The sequence below is a fragment of the Bos taurus genome, chromosome 10, assembly GCF_002263795.3.
Source record: "Bos taurus isolate L1 Dominette 01449 registration number 42190680 breed Hereford chromosome 10, ARS-UCD2.0, whole genome shotgun sequence".
NCBI classification, from domain to species: domain Eukaryota; kingdom Metazoa; phylum Chordata; class Mammalia; order Artiodactyla; family Bovidae; genus Bos; species Bos taurus.
In genome coordinates, this window is record NC_037337.1 from 77,350,861 (window position 1) to 77,363,718 (window position 12,858).

The 12,858-nt window shown below is 41.9% G+C and overlaps 1 non-coding gene across 1 annotated transcript; it reads right to left on the reverse strand.

The window, feature by feature from the left end:
* Positions 1-12,012: 12,012 nt before the first annotated feature.
* Positions 12,013-12,119, reverse strand: LOC112448644 (U6 spliceosomal RNA). Its single transcript, XR_003037018.1, has one exon. It is a non-coding gene; the product is annotated as a U6 spliceosomal RNA (small nuclear RNA).
* Positions 12,120-12,858: the final 739 nt, after the last annotated feature.

Consider the following 12,858-nt stretch of genomic DNA (forward strand, 5'->3'; position numbering starts at 1 on the left):
ATGCAATATTGCTCTTTACAGCATCGGACCTTGCTTCTATCACCAGTCACATCCACATGGCCCCCTTGTGGTCATAAATCTGACCATACTTTGGGGGGCATTTCATGATCATTTTGTCCTGTGTTGCAGCCCCAGTTCTGAAGGTTTTTGTTTATAGTCCTCTCAATATGTTATTACTCAGTTCAGTTCAGTTGCTGAGTCATGTCTGACTCTTTGCAACCCCATGAATCACAGCACGCCAGGCCTCCCTGTCTATCACCAACTCCTGGAGTTCACTCAGACTCACGTCCATCGGGTCAGCGATGCCATCCAGCCATCTCATCCTCTGTCGTCTCCTTCTCCTCCTGCCCCCAATCCCTCCCAGCATCGGAGTCTTTTCCAATGAGTCAACTCTTCCCATGAGGTGGCGAAAATACTGGAGTTTCAGCTTTAGCATCATTCCTTCCAAAGAAATCCCAGGGCTGATCTCCTTCAGAATGGACTGGTTGGATCACCTTGCAGTCCAAGGGACTCTCAAGAGTCTTCTCCAACACCACAGTTCAAAAGCATCAATTCTTCAGTGCTCAGCTTTCTTTACAGTCCAATTCTCACATCCATACATGACCGCAGGAAAAACCATAGCCTTGACTAGACGGACCTTTGTTAACAAAGTAATGTCTCTGCTTTTGAATGGATTAGGTCTTAATCATCAAAGATCTCTGGACACCTGTCTTTTAGTTATGGTCCTGGAAAGTATTTCCTTTCGTTGCATCTTCCCATGTCTGCTGCTGCTGCTGCTAAGTCGCTTCAGTCTTGTCTGACTCTGTGCGACCCCATAGACAGCCTCCTACTGTCCCCGGGCTCCTCTGTCCCTGGGATTCTCCAGGCAAGAATACTGGAGTGGGTTGCCATTTCCTTCTCCAATGCATGAAAGTGAAAAGTGAAAGTGAAGCCACTCAGTCATGTCCGACTCTTAGCAACCCCATGGACTGCAGCCTACCAGGCTCCTCTGTCCATGGGATCCTCCAGGCAAGGTCATCATTATATTCACTGGAAGCTCAGTCATACACTTAGTAATACAGGAAATAATAATCTTGTGAAACAAGCAAAATACAAATGGTATAGTTAATGACATTAGTGGAATTAAAAGTAATTGTTTTAGCCATGAGCCTCCCACACCAAAGCAGGCTTTTTAAAAAAGATCATTAAGACTAGGGAATGGGTCACTTGAAGCAGAAATCTTCATGTGGTTCATCAAATGTGTTACATTAAAGGATTTATCAGGTATGAAAATATAGCATTCAGTTTGAATTATAGCAAAGAGATCTCCCTGAGATGCTGTAAGTTGTCAAGGGTCTTGCAGTTGTGTAGCACTGACTTTCTCATCATAGAGATCTCAGAATTCAGTAGGCTAATAGCCTGGTTACTATCATTTAAAGCTTATGAAAGTTGTTAAGGCTTTGATATGACCAATTACATCCTCTGACCCCACTGATCACAACAAACTGTGGAAAATTCTTAAAGAGATGACAATACCAGACCACCTGACCTGCCTCCTGAGAACTGTATGCAGGTCAAGAAGTAACAGTTAGAACTGGACATGCAACAACAGACTGGTTACAAATAGGAAAAGTGTATGTCAAGGCTGTATATTGTCACCCTGTTTATTTAACTTATATGCAGAGTACATCATGAGAAATGCTGGACTGGCTGAAGCACAAGCTGGAATCAAGATTACCGGGAGAAATATCAATAACCTCAGATATGCAGATGACACCACCCTTATGGCAGAAAGTGAAGAGGAACTAAAGAGCCTCTTGATGAAAGTGAAAGAGGAGAGTGAAAAAGTTGGCTTAAAGCTCAACATTCAGAAAATGAAGATCATGGCATCTGGTCCCATCACTTCATGGCAAATAGATGGGGAAACAATGGAAACAGTGAGAGACTTTATTTTCTTGGACTCCAAAATCACTGCAGATGGTGACTCCAGCCATGAAATTAAAAGACACTTGCTCCTTGGAAGAAAAGTTATGACCAACCTAGACAGCATATTAAAAAGCAGAGATTACTTTACCAACAAAAGTCTGTCTAGTCAAAGCTATGGTTTTTCCAGTAGTCATGTATGGATATGAGAGAGATTTGGACTATAAAGAAAGGTGACTGCCGAAGAATTGATGCTTTTTAACTGTGATGTTGGAGAAGACTCTTGAGAGTCCCTTGGACTGCAAGGAGATCCAACAAGTCCATCCTAAAGGAAATGACTACTGAATATTCATTGGAAGGACTGATGCTCAAGCTGAAACTCCAGTACTTTGGCCACCTGATGTGAAGAACTGACTCATTGGAAAAGACCCTGATGCTGGGAAAAATTAAAGGCAGGAGGAGAAGGGGATGACAGAGGATGAGATGGTTGGATGGCATCACCATTGCAATGGACATGAGTTTGAGTAGGCTCCGGGGGTTGGTGATGGACAGGGAAGCCTGGTTTGCTGCAGTCCATGGGGTCTCAAAGAGTTGGACAGGACTGAGTGAGTGAAGTGACTGACTGAACTGAACCCCACTGAAGGTGCATGTGCGCGCGCGCACACACACACACACACATACACACACCCAAAGCTGCTAAATGATCAACTAGTAGAATACAGATCTTTGACCCACTGAGATCATACCAATGGTAGACTGGCTGGGGTTACCTCTAATTTGTTAATATGTATGACCTTAAATTCATGGGAATCCCAGGCTACACCTTCATATCCATCCCTGTAGATGTCAAGGCCATAAATTAGTGCCACAAAACCACTGAGTTCCATACCAATTACTCTCTCTAAGGGTAAATAAAAATAGGCATAGTTCATAAAGCACCCACGTTTTTCTCATAGTTACCTGGTAGATCAATTTCAGTATGATTTAACCCTTCCCAACATAAAGGAGCTTTTAAACTTAAATGACCATAGCCTGGTGTTAACCATGTAGATCCATCCCATAATCATGGGAGCTTTCCTTGTAATAGATGAGAGGTTAATTTTTTAATTGAGACTTAGCTCATCACTCCAATTGAGTTCAAATGACTCTAAGAGAAAACTTAAATCTATGGCCAGCATCAGATCATGTATTTTTAATTGGCTAGGTGAGAGGATCCCATCTTGTAATATCATGAATAGATAGGACAGGACTGAGCACTCATCTAAAATAGATTTCCTTGGGGGTATCCAATCAGAGCCCTGGAGAACAGAAATCCACCAAGGTAACCCAGAAGTATTAGACACAGGTAATTGGCCACAACCCAGTAATTGGATTGAGTTTTAAATTAGCATAGAATTATGTCCATGATAGAAAACATTTGATTGATAGGCATAGGTCCAAGGAATCAAGAAAACATTATAAATGATCATACAAGTCAGATCAGCGTCTTGGGCAAGCTGTCTACTTCTGATGTCTTCTTCTCTTCCTAGGGTAGTGTAGTTGCCTCTGTTTGAGCATTGTTTTAAGGTGAGTTTGAGATCAGCAAGCTCTGCTATAGACCAGTCCAGCTTAGGGGCCTTTGGAAGTGGGAGTTAACCCAAGAGTCAATTTCCCTTCAATTTCACTGGGCATGAACTAGTTAAGAGTATCTGATAGAAAGGTCCTTCTATCCAGGTTGGAGACAGTTCCTTAAACTATGTCTTCTTCCAGTCTTGGTTACAGGTCATGTGTGAGGCATCTGATCTTCATCCAAAGACAGATTACTGAGATAAGCTTCAGAAACAACCCTAGAGTGTCCTTTAATAATTTAATTAAATTTTACATTAATATAACCTAACAGCAAAGAACTATCAAGGAAATGAATCTTAGTAGATACAGACCTCTATTAACAAACTGGGATTTAACATTCATTGAAACATCTTTTTCCCCCTAAAATCACCCATCATTTTTACCAACCATAACTAAATTAAGACTTGTTTGTAATATAGGTCTGGTCTCAATAAATTTGGCCTGATGATTTATATAACCATAATTAATCAAAGACACTTTTGCTTTGCTGAAACTTTTACAGAGTCTCAGACTGAATTTTTAAAATAAAACCTTTCAGGGCTAGGAAAGTCATCCCAAACATTTATCACAGACTTTGTCTAACAGATCTAAGTGAATTCCTCCCTTCTCAAGGTCTCCAAAATTCCTTGAAATTTCTGTATCTGTTAGTGAGATAACTTTCCTAACTTATCTAGTAAAGTTACCGGAAACTAAGAGTTTCCAAATCAATGGAAAATGGTGGAGTAGAAGGATGTGTGCTCATATTCTCCTTCGAGAACTCCAAAATTACAACTAACTGCTGAATAACCATCGATAAGAGAATGTTGGATCCCACTAAAAAAAAAAAAAATACCCTGTGTCCAAGGGCAAAGGAGAATCCCCAATAAGATGGTAGGAGGGGTGAAATTGCATTTAGAATCAAACCCCAAACCCACCAGAGACACTTGGAGGGCACAAACAAAACCTTGTGTGCAACAGGAGACTCCACAGAGACTGAGCCAGACCTCTTTGAGTGTTTGAGTGTCTCCGTGGAGGTACAGGTCAGCAGTGGCCTGCCACAGGGGCAGGTGCTCTGGGTGCAGCAGACCTGTGTATAGCATTAGCCCTCTTGTAGGAGGTGGACATTTATCCCACCATAGAGCCACCAGAACTTACACAGGACTGGGGAAACAGATTCTTGGAGGGCACAGACAAAACCTTGTACACACCAGGACCCAGAGACTCCACAGAGACTGAGCCAGAACTGTGTTTGAATGTCTCCTGTGAAGGTATGGGTCAGCAGTGGCCTGCTGCAGGGGCAGGGGTTCTGGGTGGAGCAGACCTAGATATGGCATAAGCCCTCTTGGAGGAGGTCACCATTAACTCCACCATAGACCCACCAGGACTTACACAGGACTGGGGAAACAGACTCTTGGAGGGCACAAACAAAACCTGTGAGCACCAGGACCCAGGATAAAGGAGCAGAGACCCCACAAGAGACTGACCCAGACTTTCCTGTGAGTGTCCAGGAGTCTCTGGCGAAGGCATGGGTCCGTGGTGGCCTGGTACAGGGTTGGAGACACTGAGCTGAGCCCTGAAGAATTGATGCTTTTGAACTGTGGTGTTGGAGAAGACTCTTGAGAGTCCCTTGGACTGCAAGGAGATCAAACCAGTCAATCCTAAAGGAAATCAAACCTGAATATTCATTGGAAGGACTGATGCTCAAGCTGAAACTCCAATAATTTGGCCACCTGATGTGAAGAACTGACTCATTGGAAAAGACCCTGATGCTGGGAAAAATTGAAGGCGGGAGAAGGGGACAAGAAAGGATGAGATGGTTGGATGGCATCACTGACACGATGGACATGAGTTTGAGTAAGGTCCAGGAGTTGGTAATGGACAGGGAAGCCTGGTGTGCTGCAGTCCATGGGGGTCACAAAGAGTTGGACACAACTGAATGACTGAACTGAAGAGTTTCCAATCTCTTGAGGGTTCAGATAGAGAGAAAGATAAATGTTTTAATTTGTTTATAAAATATAATTTTGGCAAATTGCTGTCATAATTAGTTTGAGGGGAAGGTTTTTCTTACACCTGGAAAACACAGATTTAACCCAGTAATTTTTTAGATAGAAACCATGAAAGTATAAGCATATTTGCCAGTTCATTCAGTCCTTTTGTTTACCTTTGTGAAGCCATCAGTTTTTCCATTAGAATCCTTACCTAGTTCAGAAACTGGCATGTATCCAAAAGTCCTTTCTATAAATCTTCTTTAAGAGGAAGCATTTTTGTGAAATGTGGTTAGTATTATGACAATATTTTGAGATAGTAACTAGAATTATATCTGATAACATTTTACCCAAATATATAAGGATTTTAGGAACTCTACACAGTTTCTAGGATATCTATATTAGTAACATTTACCATACAATATAACCTGAGACTTGTTACTCACTTGACAATATTCCCCATGTAATTCTGTATACAAAATGAACCTAATTAGTGTAATATCTCTCTTTGGGATGTTTCAGGGGCCCTCTGAAGCATCCCAAAGTTAGCTAGAAATCTTCATTAGAATGATTTAGAAAGTTTTGTCAACAAATATCAAAAAGGTTTAGAACACTCAGTTAGAAGGGATCATAGATCATTGTGAAACAATACTATTCACTTAGCCAATGTAATAATAAAGGGTTTCAGAACAGATCTTTTAAGAGATAAAGAAACTTAAATCTATTATGAAAGGCAGTTCAATATCTGAAGAAAAGATGTCCTCTTAACAGAGAGAAAAGCTAAATTCAAGTTTTTGCACCAGCCAATTTAAAAGGTAAACTTAATTAACATTATTTTAAACTTGGTCCTCAGCTCAGTTCAGTTCAGTTGCTCAGTCATGTCCGACTCTTTGCAACCCCATGAATCACAGCATGCCAGGCCTCCCTGTCCTTCACCATCTCCTGGAGTTCACTCAGACTCACGTCCATCGGGTCAGCGATGCCATCCAGCCATCTCATCCTCTGTCGTCCCCTTCTCCTCCTGCCCCAAATCCCTCCCAGCATCAGAGTCTTTTCCAATGAGTCAACTCTTCACATGAGGTGGCCAAAGTACTGGATTTCAGCTTTAGCATCATTCCTTCCAAAGAAATCCCAGGGCTGATCTCCTTCAGAAAGGACTGGTTGGATCTCCTTGCAGGCCAAGGGACTCTCAAGAGTCTTCTCCAACACCACAGTTCAAAAGCATCAATTCTTCAGCGCTCAGCCTTCTTCACAGTCCAATTCTCACATCCATACATGACCACAGGAAAAACCATAGCCTGGACTAGATGAACCTTTGTTGGCAAAGTAATGTCTCTGCTTTTGAATATGCTATCTAGGTTGGTCATAACTTTCCTTCCAAGGAGTAAGCATCTTTTAATTTCATGGCTGCAGTCACCATCTGTAGTGATTTTGGAGCCCAAAAAAATAAAGTCTGTCACTGTTTCCACTGTTTCCCTATCTATTTCCCATGAAGTAGTGGGACCGGATGCCATGATCTTCGTTTTATGAATGTTGAGCTTTAAGCCAACTTTTTCACTCTCCTCTTTCACTTCCATCAAGAAGCTCTTTAGTTCCTCTTCACTTTCTGCCATAAGGGTGGTGTCATCTGCATATCTGAGGTTATTGATATTTCTCCCGGCAATCTTGATCCCAGCTTGTGTTTCTTCCAGTCCAGCGTTTCTCATGATGTACTCTGCATATAAGTTAAATAAACAGGGTGACAATATACAGCCTTGATGTACTCCTTTTCCTATTTGGAACCAGTCTGTTGTTCCATGTCCAGTTCTAATTGTTGCTTCCTGACCTGCATACAAATTTCTCGAGAGGCAGATCAGGTGGTCTGGTATTTCCATCTCTTTCAGAATTTTCCACAGTTTATTGTGATCCACACAGTCAAAGGCCTTGGCATAGTCAATAAAGCAGAAATAGATGTTTTTCTGGAACTCTCTTGCTCTTTCCATGATCCAGCAGATGTTGGCAATTTGATCTCTGGTTCCTCTGCCTTTTCTAAAACCACCTTGAACATCAGGAAGTTCACGGTTCACATATTGCTGAAGCCTGGCTTGGAGAATTTTGAGCATTACTTTACTAGCGTGTGAGATGAGTGCAATTGTGCGGTAGTTTGAGCATTCTTTGGCATTGCCGTTCTTTGGAATTGGAATGAAAACTGACCTTTTCCAGTCCTGTGGCCACTTCTGAGTTTTCCAAATTTGCTGGCATATTGAGTGCAGCACTTTCACAGCATCATCTTTCAGGATTTGGAATAGCTCAACTGGAATTCCATCACCTCCACTAGCTTTATTCGTAGTGATGCTTTCTAAGGCCCACTTGACTTCACATTCCAGGATGTCTGGCTCTAGGTGAGTGATCACACCATTGTGATTATCTGGGTTGTGAAGATCTTTTTTGTACAGTTCTTCTGTGTATTCTTGCCACCTCTTCTTAATATCTTCTGCTTCTGTTAGGTCCATACCATTTCTGTCCTTTATCGAGCCCATCTTTGCATGAAATGTTCCCTTGGTATCTCTGATTTTCTTGAAGAGATCCCTAGTCTTTCCCATTCTGTTGTTTTCCTCTATTTCTTTGCATTGATCACTGAAGAAGGCTTTCTTATCTCTTCTTGCTATTCTTTGGAACTCTGCTTTGAGATGCTTATATCTTTCCTTTTCTCCTTTGCTTTTTGCTTCTCTTCTTTTCACAGCTATTTGTGAGGCCTCCCCAGACAGCCATTTTGCTTTTTTGCATTTCTTTTCCATGGGGATGGTCTTGATCCCTGTCTCCTGTACAATGTCACGAACCTCATTCCATAGTTCATCAGGCACTCTATCTATCAGATCTAGGCCCTGAAATCTATTTCTCACTTCCACTGTATAATCATCAGGGATTTGATTTAGATCATACCTGAATGGTCTAGTGGTTTTCCCTACTTTCTTCAATTTAAGTCTGAATTTGGCAATAAGGAGTTCATGATCTGAGCCACAGTCAGCTCCGGGTCTTGTTTTTGCTGACTGTATAGAGCTTCTCCTGGAGAAGGCAATGGCACCCCACTCCAGTACCCTTGCCTGGAAAATCCCGTGGACGGAGGAGCCTGGTAGGCTGCAGTCCATGAGGTCGCTAGGAGTCGGACACAACTGAGCGACTTCACTTTCACTTTTTACTTTCATGCATTGGAGAAGGAAATGGCAACCCACTCCAGTGTTCTTGCCTGGAGAATCCCAGGGACCGGGGAGCCTGCTGCGCTGCCGTCTCTGGGGTCGCACAGAGTCAGACACGACTGAAGCGACTTAGCAGCAGCAGCAGCAGCAGCAGCAGCAGCAGCAGCAGCATAGAGCTTCTCCATCTTTGGCTGCAAAGAATATAATCAACCTGATTTCAGTGTTGACCATCTGGTGATGTCCATGTATAGCGTCTTCTCTTGTGTTTTTGGAAGAGGGTGTTTGTTATGACCAGTGTATTTTCTTGGGAAAACTCTATTAGTCTTTGCTCTGCTTCATTCCATATTCCAAGGCCAAATTTGCCTGTCACTCCAGGTGTTTCTTGACTTCCTGCTTTTGCATTCCAGTCCCCTATAATGAAAAGGACATCTTTTTTGGGTGTTCTAAAAGGTCTTGTAGGTCTTCATAGAACCGTTCAACTTCAGCGTCTTAACATTACTGGTTGGGGCATAGACTTGGATTACTGTGATATTGAATGGTTTGCCTTGGAAACGAACAGAGATCATTCTGTCGTTTTTGAGATTGCATCCAAGTACTGCATTTCGGACTCTTTTATTGACCATAATGACCACTCCATTTCTTCTGAGGGATTCCTGCCAGCAGTAGTAGATATAATGGTCATCTGAGTTAAATTCACCCATTCCAGTCCATTGTAGTTCGCTGATTCCTAGAATGTCGACATTCACTCTTGCCATCTCTTGTTAGTGTCTTTTAATTTCATGGCTGCAATCACCATCTGCAGTGATTTTGGAGCCCCCAAAAATAAAGTCTGACACTCTTTCCACTGTTTCCCCATCTATTTCCCATGAAGTGATGGGACCGGATGCCATGATCTTCGTTTTCTGAATGTTGAGCTTTAAGCCAACTTTTTCACTCTCCTCTTTTACTTTCGTCAAGAGGTTTTTTAGTTCCTCTTCACTTTCTGCCATAAGGGTGGTGTCATCTGCATGTCTGAGGTTACTGATATTTTTCCCAGCAATCTTGATTCCAGCTTGTGTTTCTTCCAGCCCAGCATTTCTCATGATGTACTCTGCATATAAGTTAAATAAGCAGGGTAACAATATACAGCCTTGACGTACTCCTTTTCCTATTTGGAACCAGACATATCTATATTAGTTAGATCAAACAAACATTAATACCAGGTATTTAATACTGAATATTTCCCAGTTCACATGAACCTGTAATTCATTTAGGTTAATTTCTCTTGTATTTAGAATTATTTTACTTGTAACCACTTAATTTTTTTAAAGTTAATTAGATTAGAGCTCATTTACACACAGATCTCAGCAATCAGCATATTATCCAAAAAACAAAGACACACAGAGACATCAGATCAAATCAGATCAGTCGCTCAGTCATGTCCGACTCTTTGTGACCCCATGAATCACAGCACGCCAGGCCTCCCTGTCCATCACCAACTCCTGGAGTTCACTCAGACTCATGTCCATCGAGTCAGTGATGCCATCCAGCCATCTCATCCTCTGTCGTCCCCTTCTCCTCTTGCCCCCAATCCCTCCCAGCATCAGAGTCTTTTCCAATGAGTCAACTCTTCACATGAGGTGGCCAAAATACTGGAGTTTCAGCTTTAGCATCATTCCTTCCAAAGAAATCCCAGGGCTGATCTCCTTCAGAAAGGACTGGTTGGATCTCCTTGCAGGCCAAGGGACTCTCAAGAGTCTTCTCCAACACCACAGTTCAAAAGCATCAATTCTTCAGCGCTCAGCCTTCTTCACAGTCCAACTCTCATATCCATACATGACCACAGGAAAAACCATAGCCTGGACTAGACGAACCTTTGTTGGCAAAGTAATGTCTCTGCTTTTGAATATGCTATCTAGGTTGGTCATAACTTTCCTTCCAAGGAGTAAATGTCTTTTAATTTCATGGCTGCAGTCACCATCTGTAGTGATTTTGGAGCCCCAAAAATAAAGTCTGACACTGTTTCCACTCTTTCCCCATCTATTTCCCATGAAGTGGTGGGACCGGATGCCATGATCTTTGTTTTATGAATGTTGAGCTTTAAGCCAACTTTTTCACTCTCCACTTTCACTTTCTTTTTTTAAATTTTATTTTATTTTTAAACTTTACATAATTGTATTAGTTTTGCCAAATATCAAAATGAATCCATCACAGGTATACATGTGCTCCCCATCCTGAACCCTCCTCCCTCCTCCCTCCCCATACCATCCCTCTGGGTCGTCCCAGTGCACTAGCCCCAAGCATCCAGTATCGTGCATTGAACCTGGACTGGCATCTCGTTTCATACATGATATTTTACATGTTTCAATGCCATTCTCCCAAATCTTCCCACCCTCTCCCTCTCCCATAGAGTCCATAAGACTGTTCCATGCATCAGTGTCTCTTTTGCTGTCTCGTACACAGGGTTATTGTTATCATCTTTCTAAATTCCATATATATGCGTTAGTATACTGTATTGGTGTTTTTCCTTCTGGCTTACTTCACTCTGTATAATAGGCTCCAGTTTCATCCACCTCATTAGAACTGATTCAAATGTATTCTTTTTAATGGCTGAGTAATACTCCATTGTGTATATGTACCACAGCTTTCTTATCCATTCATCTGCTGATGGACATCTAGGTTGCTTCCATGTCCTGGCTATTATAAACAGTGCTGCAATGAACATTGGGGTACACGTGTCTCTTTCCCTTCTGGTTTCCTCAGTGTGTATGCCCAGCAGTGGGATTGCTGGGTCATAAGGCAGTTCTATTTCCAGTTTTTAAAGGAATCTCCACACTGTTCTCCATGGTGGCTGTACTAGTTTGCATTCCCACCAACAGTGTAAGAGGGTTCCCTTTTCTCCACACCCTCTCCAGCATTTATTGCTTGTAGACTTTTGGATCGCAGCCATTCTGACTGGTATGAAATGGTACCTCATAGTGGTCTTGATTTGCATTTCTCTGATAATGAGTGATGTTGAGCATCTTTTCCTGTGTTTGTTAGCCATCTGTATGTCTTCTTTGGAGAAATGTCTATTTAGTTCTTTGGCCCATTTTTTGATTGGGTCGTTTATTTTTCTGGAGTTGAGCTGTAGGAGTTGCTTGTATATTTTTGAGATTAGTTGTTTGTCAGTTGCTTCATTTGCTATTATTTTCTCCCATTCTGAAGGCTGTCTTTTCACCTCGCTAATAGTTTCCTTTGATGTGCAGAAGCTTTTAAGGTTAATTAGGTCCCATTTGTTTATTTTTGCTTTTATTTCCAATATTCTGGGAGGTGGGTCATAGAGGATCCTGCTGTGATGTATGTCAGAGAGTGTTTTGCCTATGTTCTCCTCTAGGAGTTTTAAAAATATGGAATGCTTCACGAATTTGCGTGTCATCCTTGCGCAGGGGCCATGCTAATCTTCTCTGTATCGTTCCAATTTTAGTATATGTGCTGCCGAAGCGAGCACTCCGCTTTCACTTTCATCAAGAGGCTTTTTAGTTCCTCTTCACTTTCTGCCATAGGGGTGGTGTCGTCTGCATAGAGACATCAGATCAGATCAGTCGCTCAGTCGTGTCTGACTCTTTGCGACCCCATGAATCGCAGCATGCCAGGCCTCCCTGTCCATCACCAACTCCCAGAGTTCACTCAGACTCACGTCCATCAAGGATATAGGCATCCTCTACATGCCTATATCCAAATAGACACAAGAGATCCCATAGTTTTGTTTTCCAAACTCAGTTATAAATACTAATTGTAAAAAAAAAAAAAAAAGGTTGGTATAAGATTTTAAAAGGCTTTGTTTGCCCCGTTTTTTTCTCTTGATTTCAGGAATTAGAGATGTTCTAGTTAAGGGATCCAGAGAGCTCTGGTCTAAAGGTATAGGAGGAGTTATTTCTTCAGGGCAAGAATTCTCAAAGAGAATGTTTTTCTTCTAGCTTTCTCTGGAGTCTAAAGAATATTGTGACCACATTGTCAAAAATAGTATATTTCTGTGACCATTGACAAAATTTAGACCAGATAGTTCTTAAATTGGCCCCTGTAACAAGGACAGATTGGTCTCAGCAGGGATTGTCCCTCTGGAGAAGTGTGGGTCTTAGTTTGATCAGCCCCAGGCTGTTGATTATAGGAGGAAGTCCTGGTCATAAGGGAACTTTAGTCCATTTTCCTATCCTATTGTCAATAAAGATCTAATATTTTTAGGCCGT